General features: G+C 48.3%; 1 long non-coding RNA gene across 1 annotated transcript; it reads right to left on the bottom strand.

Annotated features, from left to right (window-relative positions):
• Nucleotides 1–259: 259 nt before the first annotated feature.
• On the bottom strand, nt 260–9,606 carry LOC117797789. The gene is made up of 4 exons (XR_004622693.1): nt 9,470–9,606; nt 4,932–5,076; nt 3,087–3,193; nt 260–1,742 (listed from the first exon to the last, which is right to left on the bottom strand). It is a non-coding gene; the product is annotated as an uncharacterized LOC117797789 (long non-coding RNA).
• Nucleotides 9,607–10,813: the final 1,207 nt, after the last annotated feature.

Here is a 10,813-nt window from a genome sequence, read left to right as displayed (position 1 = left end):
ACAGTGTACATGAACCATGGTATCTAGAGTCAAGACAAGTTAGTGAGAATAGACAAGGTCCAGTGAGCTGCTGAAAGCCACTGTGCTCTCAGGGCTTTGATCCATGTGGAGATTGGTGCGTTGTGAACAGAAGGGGGAGCTGTAGGACTGCCCTGTGCTCCATACATGGCTGCTCAAAGGACCCTTACTCAAGAGAGCCTGGGCCTGTCTGCCAGGTCTCTGCTCCCTGAGTGGGAGTCAGCAGCTCTGTCCTCTCAGCCCTGGTAGAGTCCGCTGAGCAGGGTCCTGTGTGGTCTCAGCAGGTGTTTCCTCCCAGGGCTATCCCCAGGGCTGAAGCCAACCCTCATCCTCCTCAGTGTGTGGTGTGAGCTGAGCTCCAGCACCAGGGCTCAGGGAGAGGCTGGGAAGTCACTGGGTGGAGCCCATTTGCAGAGACAGTCCGTCCAGTGGCAGAGGGTGGAGGAGAAAAGCAGGCCGGGGGCAGCCCGGCCATTTGTGTGGAGTAGGGGCTGGGTCAAGAGGCCAGAACTCCTGCCCTTATGCTCCTCTATCAAGGTAAATGTAGGACCAGGACTTGGGTAGTGGGTCCTCGTTCTCAGGCTCCATCAGTCCCTCGGGCTCAGATATTGAAAGTGTTACTCAGACACCTGTCCATCACCCATGAGCGTCTGTGTTTCCAGGTCCGTGTCCCAGCCTGTGCTGACCCAGCCGCCCTCCCTCTCTGCACCTCTGGGATCATCTGCCAGACTCACCTGAACCTTCAGCACTGGGTTCAGTGTGGGCAGCTACCAAACATACTGGTTCCAGCAGAAGCCAGGGAGCCCTCCCTGGTATCTGCTGAGGTTCTACTCAGACTCAGATATGCACCAGGGCTCCGGGGTCTCCAGCTGCTTCTGTGGCTCCAAAGATGCCTCGGCCAATGCAGGGCTTCTGCTCAACTGGCAGTTGCAGGCTGAGGACAAGGCTGACTATTTCTGAGCTACAGGTCATGGCATTGGGAGCAGCTACCATTCCTCACAATGTCTCAGATCACAGGGAAGTGAGACCTGGAACCAGAGACCTTGTCTCTGAGCCTCTTGTATTGAGAAGCTTCTGTGCAGGCTCCTGTAGGGGAGATAGTCCCCTGTAGGGAGACCTGTCCTTGAGGAGGGAGGAGTGACACAAAGACAATGCTGTTGCCTGAGCCAGCACAGGTTTCCCAAGAACACACCCAAGTGAGGAGATAGAGCCCAACTGCACATGCCCTAGGCTCTGGGATAAATGAAAAGGAATAAACACTTTAGAAGCAATTAACCTCAGTCTCTCCCTTCTGTTACTTCACCTTTATACTCACATTGAGTGTTCTGCTGTCACAGTCCTGGTCTAAAATTGTATGTTTAGAGTCCATATGTTAACACCTCCCTGGTCACAGACACAATTTTCTCTTTCTCTGAACCAGCTACAAATAGTCACAACTTCTTCACACACACTGACATCATCCGCCCTCCACAATCACCCTGTTCTTCTCTGTTTCCACCTCCCCCAGGTCTTCAGTCTTTCTCTGGCTCTTCAGGTCTGAACAGTCTCCACATTGGGATTTCAAAGAAAATTACAGTGTTCTTGTTGTCACTTCTAGTGTCCAGGGTCTTCCTCTAAGGAGGACAAGTAGAAGAAATTGCACCAGCATGAAATTCTTTCATCATCTGCTTCCTGCTCTCATACCCGGAGTGTAATTCTCACTTCCCACCAGGCTCGGTCGATATCTGTAATATGTCAATAATATTATTGTACTTCCGAAATATGAATGTCCGTTCAGTCTTTGACGGTTGGCACATAGAAGCTACTAGCGTATATAATTTTTCATCCTCAGAATGACTGAGGTCCCACAGAAGGTCAGTGTTGACTTATGTGGCAAAGGAGAGAGTGGCTTCATACTTTAACATATACCAACTGTTTTTCTTGTGGCTGAGAATATGTGTTTCTAAAATTGATAGGATACTAACCCAGCCACACACTTTTCCTCCATCAAAGAAGTCCCATTCATTAGCCCCTTTTCCAAGATGCACTCCACTAGGCTCCCTAAGGAGACAGCAGTGGAACACAGGGCACAGTGAGGAATGGCTGTCATGTGAGGGGGCAGGAAAAGTGGCTGCATGGTCACCTCCTGTCCTGTGATTTCTATGATCTGGAGACTGCATAGGTGTGAGATTTGTGTCCTCAGGTTTGGAAATGGACAGATATCTTCCATTCCACAAACCCAACCTTCTGACACTGAAGATGTGTTACCAGAGTCTATCTCACCAAATTCCTCTTCCTTGTGTAGAATCCATCTTCGTGCAAGGGATGTGACCTTCCAGACCCTGGCCTTCTTTAGCTCCAAGGTCCAGGACCCTGGAAGTTCTTTCAGGGAGCCTGCTCTGGGGATGGGTTTGCATGGTGATCAAACCGCAGGGGTGGGAAAACATAAGAGGGATAGAGGGACACTTGCCTTCATGCTGCTTGGTCTCTGAAGGAAAGCTATAGTGATAGTACATGGAGAATATTCTCATTCTGTGTGTGTGTGTGTGTGTGTGTGACCCCTCTCTCCTTTCTACTATCTCACAGTGTCCTTGAGTCCACAGTTTCCAGGCCTCTCTCTCCCTCCAAAAGTCAGAGTCAACCTGGGCTCACCCAGCCATCCTCAGCATTACATTCTCCAAGAGGCAGAATCCCTATCATCAAGTACCACCAGAGACACTGAGGGAAACAAGGTTCCTGTCAGCAGAGAGCCATGACATGTCCTGGACACCTGCTCTCCTGGGATGAGGCTGATGCTCAGGAGTCATGGAGGGAATCTCTGTCACTGTGGGGATCTTAGCTCTGGACTGTCTCTTGGCTCCAGTGTGTGTCTGAGGTTGGTCAGTACATTGATTCTGGGGAAATAGCCTGGTGATGGTGAAAGAAGACACACCCTCCCAGGCTCTCAATCCTGGATGACACTCCCTCAGTCACCCAGGTGACACCTCCAGTTGGCTGGACTTCTGCTGAAAAGTCTGTCCCAGGCCAGGGCCACAGAGCCTGTGATATCAGGAAACAATCCCTTTTATCTCCACGTCTCAACCACTCACCTGTGGGAACTTTAACAGAATCCTCTGGGTCCAGGTGGCCTTGGGTAAGAGAAATTCCATGCTCTGCTCATGGGTGGTGGAAGGAGCACTTGCTCTCTCTGGACATGCTGGACACGAGATACAGGAATGAGAGCTGTGTGCACAACAGAGGGTGGTCTGACCTCAAACCACTCTGTCGTGGAACTTCTGACTTGGTTTGGGAATTCCATCACTGAGACAGCTCTGAGGTTCATAGGAACAAGCCCCTCATGGGGTTTTACTGGGCAGCATATTCTGGCTTCTTCCTCCATTGTTGTTGTGTCCCTATTTTTAGGCAAATCAGTACCCATATTCTTTCTATTATAAGTACACATTTGAGAAAAGGGTACTCGTGATTGCACCTGCATCTTCAGAGGACTTTATCCTTTAGTTTCAATCAATCTTATTGAGGAGGACTTTGCAAAAAATAACACAAATCCATTTTAAATGCACATTGGGCTCAGTGGTGATAAATACATAACCTCTGTCACTGGATCCAGTCAGAGCATCTGCAGTTGTTACTTCTTTTCTCCTAGAAATCCTCTCAGGATTGCCCTTTGTGTTCTGAGGTCAGTGCCACACACAGCCCCACATGCCAGGGCTCCTGCAGACTTGTGTCTGTGCTGGGAGGACAGATCCTCAGAGAGAATAACTGTGCACAGTGTGTGGAGAACTGCTGTTTCAAGTAGGTGGAAATAGTGACAGATGACCAATATTTACAGCGTGTTTCCCTCTAGGAAGGCACACGAGGGCTTCTACCCACAGCCTGCAGAGAAGCATTCCCTGTCTCCTCAGAGCTGTCGGAACCTCAGAGCAAGGGCAGATATGCAAACCAGTGGGAGTCACATAAGAAGAAAGTACACAGTGCCCTTCACAGATGGGCCGTGTGTCCATGTGGAACCAACACTGATCTGGACTCGGTTCTGATCTAAAAGGTGTTTGTGTAGAGACGCCACCTCAGTCCTGACCCCTGAAGAGCCAAGATTGCCGTGGACAGACTCACCTGAGGAGTCTGAGTAGAGCAAAAAGTCTTCACTGAGGTGATGGGAGGGCACATAAGGGGAGAGCTGGCCTGTTCCTAATGCAGGAAACAGTGGACAGTTATGTGAGTATGTAGCCTCTGTCTCTGATGGGCTCTGGTCATGTTGTCACACAAAGGTCTGTCTGGTACTGGCCACCAGGGGGTGCTGGGGCCATTTCTGAAGAGTCAGTGGTGATCAGAGCTGGGACCTGACACCTGTGCCCTCTGCTCATTGCTAGCAGCTCTGACCTCCCCACCCCCTTCTCCCACCAAGCACCTCCCCTGTCCATCCCCTTGACATCCTCAGGCAGAGCAACCTGAAACAGGGCCAGGGAGGGGATAGAGATCTGGGGTCTCATTTGCATATACAGGCCCTCCCTCTCTCAGAGGATGAAGAGGGGAAGGGGGAGATGAGGGGAGGCTCTGCTCAGCTGTGAGGCACAGAAGTCAGGACCAGGGATGACCTCCACCGTGGCCTGGTCCCCTCTCCTCCTCACCCTCCTCGCTCACTGCACAGGTGACTGGATGCAGGAACAAGTAAAGGGATCCTAGGAGGACATGAGTGTGCCATGTCCTCCTCCTGTCTGCACACCCCAGCAATACTGTCTCTGTATTTCTCCCCCTTGTAGGGTCCTGGGGCCAGTCTGTGCTGACTCAGCCATCCTCGGTGTCTGGGGCTGTGGGCCAGAAGGTCACCATCTCCTGCACTGGAAGCAGCTCCAACATTGGACGTGGTTATGTGAGCTGGTTCCAACAGCTCCCAGGAACTGCCCCCAGAACCGTCATCTATAGTAGTAACTACTGACCATGGGGGATCCCGGATCGATTTTCTGGCTCCAGTTCTGGCAGCTCAGCCACCCTGACCATCACTGGGCTCCAGGCTGAGGATGAGGCAGATTATTACTGTTCATTGTGGGACAGCAGTCTGAAAGGTCACACAGTGCTCCAGGCCTGAGGGGAAGTGAGACAAAAACCCACTTGCTCATCTGTAGAGGGGGACACACACCAGCAGTTCCTGCTCAGCTTAGCCTGTGATGCTCCTCATTCCTTTGCTGATGCCCTGGGCCCGAGTCCATCAGGGGCATCAACAGGGAGTGATGCTCTCCTGTCACTCCTGTCCTGAGAGTTACTCCGAGCAGACCAATCCTCAAAAAAGACCCTCCATGTGAACAGAAATTTCTTCTTTCATCAGCTGGGGTGTTTTAATTCTAGGCTGGACCATATTATTTTTTCCCCTTCTGCTCTTCGAATATATTAAACAAATGTTTAATTTGTCTCTGAACATATCATGGGACCTCAGCACTCCCCATGTGGTGTTTGAGGAATAAGTCAGTCCTGTAGCATCGGAAATTATTATCTTCTTGGTTATAAATGGTGCTGCTGCCTAGTTTTGTCTTATTTCCTGATTCTATGAGTAATAGATGCTCACTTAGAATTGTAAAAGTATAAAAAAAATCCCCAAACTTTTGTCTGCTGAAAAAACCTGCACATGAATGTTTACACCAGTTTCAGTCTTAATTACTAAAAACTGGAAGAAAGCAGAAATCTGTCCACAGAGATTTACCCCAGGTTTATATCTAATCACCCAGACATGGAACCGAACTAAGATGCCAGCAAATAGCACATTTATAAAAAGGGACAGAATCCATAGTATGGTTAAAGTTACATCACATATGGGAAGCAGCAAACACTCTGGAGAGAGTGCAAACATCTGCAGTTTCTGGGAGGATAAAAGAGACAAGAGAGTTGATCATGTGAACAAAGGAAAATTTCTGAGCAACAGAATGATTCTATACGACGCTGTCACGGAACTGAAATGACACTATGACACTGTTAGAGTCACTGAACAGTCTATAGCCACATGACAGAACCCAAAGGTTGCAGGTACAAATCATTTGGGAGTTTTGGGGCCCTGAATGGCCCGCAGACTGTGACAAACCCACGCACCTGCAGCACAGACGTGTGATCTCAGCTCAGCGCAAGGCTCGGGGATGCTGCTGAGCTGAGTGATGGTGAAAATGAACGGAGCCCATCAGTGTAAAGTCACAAGAGACTGTACATAAGCTCTGTGCTCTAGTAGGTAAGCTCATGTCCCGTGGGGAGCGAGCGGATTATGTTCACGGGCTGCACTGCATCTTGGCATCAAACAATCAAGTCAGTGGATTGGTGGTGGTGGAGCCAGATTTCTCACCTTGGAAATGGAAGTTCAGAGACATAACCAGGGAAGGAGGCTTTAGTGAAGCGTGTGTGGTCATGGGTTAGAGTTGGAGCTGACAGCTTGGAATCGTGTGTCCTTTGATGGAGACAGATAATCACCTGTGGAAACAGTCACCACTCTGTGCATGTTCTGGGGTCAGTTGACTCATATAGAAGTCCTCAGTCTGTCAGCTGAGTGGGAGAACAAGCAGAGATGCCCCGTAGCCATGAGGTGCACTGTCCCAAATACCGCTCTCTAATACCATTCTCCCGGAGGACACGTGGGCGTCTTTGGAGAAATCTTAATCCCCAGACCAGGAACTCCACAGGCTGAGTGTGGAGCACCTTCTAGTGTCAGAAAGTGAAGAAATCTTCAATACAAGCACATCAGCATGTGTGCACACACACAAATACACACACACTGTCAGGGTGTGTCAAGGAGCTCATCAGCCAACTTAAAATGGTTCCATTGGGTAAAACTGGAAAGATGTGAGCATCCAAATAAATGTAACAGTATTAGATTATAACTTGAAGTCTAAAATAGCTCTCCAAGGTCCACATTGTTCACTGTTTGAACAAATGAATAAATGTAGGAAGAAGAGACAGCTTCCAGCACAGAGATTTCAAGTAACCGGTGCAAACACTTAGCATGAAAGGTGTTGGGCATGATTCCTGCTCGTGAAATGTGGACAAAATCACCGAAATAAGGAGAGTCTGAGACATTGTCACAGAGAGATAAGCTTAAGGAACCATCACAACTAAATGCCACAGAGAATCTTAGAACAGCAAAGGGACATCAGGTAAAAACTAAGACAATCTGAATAAACAATGGTTGCTAATTGTTATGGGTTGAACTGTATCTTCATCAATTGATGTGATAAAAGTTGTAAAAAAAATCTTGTATTTCAGAATGTGATCTTATGTGGAAATGGGTTTCCTGCAGATGTAGTCAGGTAAGGTGAGGCCAGTTAGATTTACTCTCATGTGTCATAGATTGTTTTTCTCTCTCTTTGGTTTTCCTCTGACACTTTTGTTGAAATGATGTTGAAACACATCACAGTCCTTTATAGAACAGAACCTAGTAACCCAACCTTCATTGTCAAGGAAGGCCCTCATATTAAAGAAAAAAAATCTAGAAAATTCTGTTGTTTTACTCCGGTTGATCGATGAAGGCATTTATCAAATGAATACGATGAAGCCTCAATCTGGGTGGGATGCCTTGTTCTGGGAGCCCCTTGATGTAGGAGTAGAGAAAGAAGTTCTAAGAAGAGGGAGGTCCCTATGCAGTGTAAGGATTTATTTCCATCCTCATAATGAGAATACCTACAAAACCGGACTAATAAAAAGGAAAATGAATCCTAATTATATCAGAGAGATACAAGAAATACTGAATTCCAAGGTTAACTGTAAAAGGCAAATGAAAACTAGAGTGGAAAGTGTGAACAGTGGATACATTTTTGTTGAAAGTATTTTAGTCTCATGACCAATGCAGACATCAAATGCCAGGGTCTGTGCACTGTGGGTTAGGGGAAGTTCCAGGAGACTCGTAATACAGCAACACCAACATTAGTCTCACTGTAAGGATGTAGACTTTTATCAGGTGTGAACCAGCACTGAACTCTGGGAACATTAGGCCACTGAATGAGTGTATCCTTCCAACATTCTCTCTCTATGCGTTCACCAGAAACAGCCCTTACAATTTCTGCAAAGCAGCTTCACTGTCCCCTGCTCAGTGACACAGCTGCCCTGATGCACAGCTGGGTCATCCAGCTTTGTCTAGAAAGTCCTGTAATTACATATGCACACATTTCCATCTCCCATGGAACAGGGCTCCTCCTGGACTGAGAAATTACTGTAAATGAGCACAAAGATTGGAAACATAGTACAAGTCTCCCAAACATTGGAAAGTTCTATTTACAGTACTTGGCTTTCATAAAATATTTACATTCGTAGCTGCTTTTAGTTCTAAAAGAAATCTGAAGAGGATTTTCAGTTTCACCAAAAAAAAAAATAAATAAACGAAACAAACAAACAAAAAAAAAAAACGCTGACATATCCCCGAGCATTAGTTGTGCGGGGAGCCTCTACATGACAGTGCAGAACCCAGCAGCATGAGGGGTGCCTTCCAGCGCCTTCCCTGAGAACTACACACAGCAGCTCAGCAAAAGGACACCAGAGCTGTGACCCGTGTATGTTATCATATGGGCTTTCTCTCCATTTATGTTGAACATCTGACAGCAAATTGTGTGCTTTGGGATTAGAGAAGCCTAAGAAAAGTTAGTTACCCTTTGAGTCTGGAAACATGCAAAGATTATCATATCAATTAATGTTACATACTTCTTTGCCTCATGCCATCGGGGCTGCCTACGGTTTGTTGGGGATGATGTACTTTCAGAGAGCAGGGGAAACATGCACTAAGACTTGGTCCACAGATGTGTGTGTCCACAGGGATGTGGTGAGCTGTAGAAATCAGCTGGGTTCTCAGGGCTTTGGTAGAGAGGGACTGCTGTGCCCGTGACCAAGAGGGGTCACTGTGGGACTGCCCTGTGGTACCTACTTGGCTGCTCCGTGAGGAACTTTCACTGAAGGGAACTTGGACTGGGGATTTGGGTCTGTGCTCCCTGAAGGGGACTCAGCAGCTGTGTCCTATCAGCCCTTGCAGAGTCCCCTGAACAGGGACCTGTGTGTGGTCTCAGCAGTTGCTTCCTCCCAGGGCTGTCCCCTGTGCTGAACCCACCCCCATCCTCCTCTGTGTGTGGTGTGAGCTGAGCTCCAGCACCAGTGCTCAGGGGAGGGGCTAGGCAGTCACTGGGTGGAGCCCATTTGCATGGAAAGCCCCCTCATGGGGCAGAGGGTAGAGGAGAATAGGAGGCCTGGGGCAGCCCAGCCCACTGTGGGGACCAGCATCTGTGTCACTGTGGCCTGGACACCTGTCCTCCTCGTGCCTCTCTCCTATTGTACAAGTAAGGACAGGCCCCAGAGAAACTGGCAGCTCTCAAAGTTACTCTTCCTGAAGTCACCGTCTTGATAAATTTCTCCCTGTTTTTTGTCCCTTTAACCATACTGTGTTGGCAGGTTCCCTGTCGCAGCCTGTGCTGACCCAGCTGCCCTCCCTCTCTGCATCTCTGGGATCATCCTCCAGACTCACCTGCACCTTCAGCACTGGGTTCAGTGTGGGCAGCTACCAAACATACTGGTTCCAGCAGAGGCCATGGTGCCCTCCCCGGTATCTGCTGAGGTTCTACTCAAACTCAGATACGCATCAGGGCTCTGGGGTCCCCAGCCGCTTCCCTGGGCCCAAAGATGCCTCAGCCAATGCAGGGGTCCTGCTCATCTCTGGGCTGCAGGCTGAGGACGAAGCTGACTATTTCTGTGCTACAGATCAATGGAGTGGGAGCAACTACCGTTACCCACAGTGTCTCAGATAAGGAGGAAGTGAGACAAAAACCCCTCCAATGACAGGTCTTGTCTCTGAGTCTCTTTCATTGAGAACTTCTGGGGAGGCTTCTGTAGGAGAGAGTCCAGGTTGGAGAACCTGACCTGGAGGAGGGAGGACAGACACACAGATTATGCTGTTGCCTGAGCCAGCACAGGTGTCCCAGGAGCTCATCTAGGTGAGGGCTAGTGCCCACCTGTACATGTGCCAGGGTGTGGGGTAAATTAAAAATAATAATAAATACGCAGTGACTTTACGTATATGTAGGGGGTTTGGCCATCACCCCATAATCACACAATATTTCCGTCACCTGCAGAGAAAGCAAGAACTAACCAGCAGTCAGGCCAGTGTCTCCCTGCGCTCAGTGCTCTGTGGCCCCCAGTTCCTCAATGTCTGCTGTCAGCTCCCTACTGTGCACATTTCACGAGGAATGAACCACAGAACAGGCACAGTTGTAAGTGCTCAACTTACTGGCATGAGCAGCGTGTGCACTGCTGTGGGGACGTCAGCAACACCATCTGAAAATATGCGGATAACGTCATGTATGTACACGTCACCCGTGTGAGGAGGTCTTGCTGAAATATCTCGATGCTTCCTTTTTTTTATTTAATAATATTTTTTATTATAGTATTTTAGTCACCATACAGTACTTCCCTAGTTTTTGATGTAAAGTTCCATGATTCATTCCTGGAGTATAACACCCAGTGCACCATGCAATGCATGCCCTCCTTAATACCCACCACCAGTCTATCCCATTCCCACACCCCCTCCCCTCTGAAGCCCACAGTTTGTTTCCCAGGGTCTATAGTCTCTCATGGTTCATTCCCCCTTCTGATTACCCCCTTCCTCCTTCCCATTCTTCTCCTACCGATCTTAATACATCTTATGTTCCGTAAATGAGTGAAACCATATGATAATTGTATTTCACTGCTTGACTTATTTCACTTAGCATTATCTTCTCCAGTCCCATCCATGTTGCTGCAAATGTGAAATCATTCTTTTTGATGGCTGAGTAATATTCCATTGTATATATGGACCACATCTTCTTAATCCAGT

This window comes from Ailuropoda melanoleuca, unplaced genomic scaffold (assembly GCF_002007445.2).
Source record: "Ailuropoda melanoleuca isolate Jingjing unplaced genomic scaffold, ASM200744v2 unplaced-scaffold1412, whole genome shotgun sequence".
In the NCBI taxonomy this organism is placed as follows: Eukaryota; Metazoa; Chordata; class Mammalia; order Carnivora; family Ursidae; genus Ailuropoda; species Ailuropoda melanoleuca.
The sequence above is the reverse complement of the archived record's forward strand: the minus strand, read 5'-3'. Positions and strand labels throughout refer to the sequence as shown.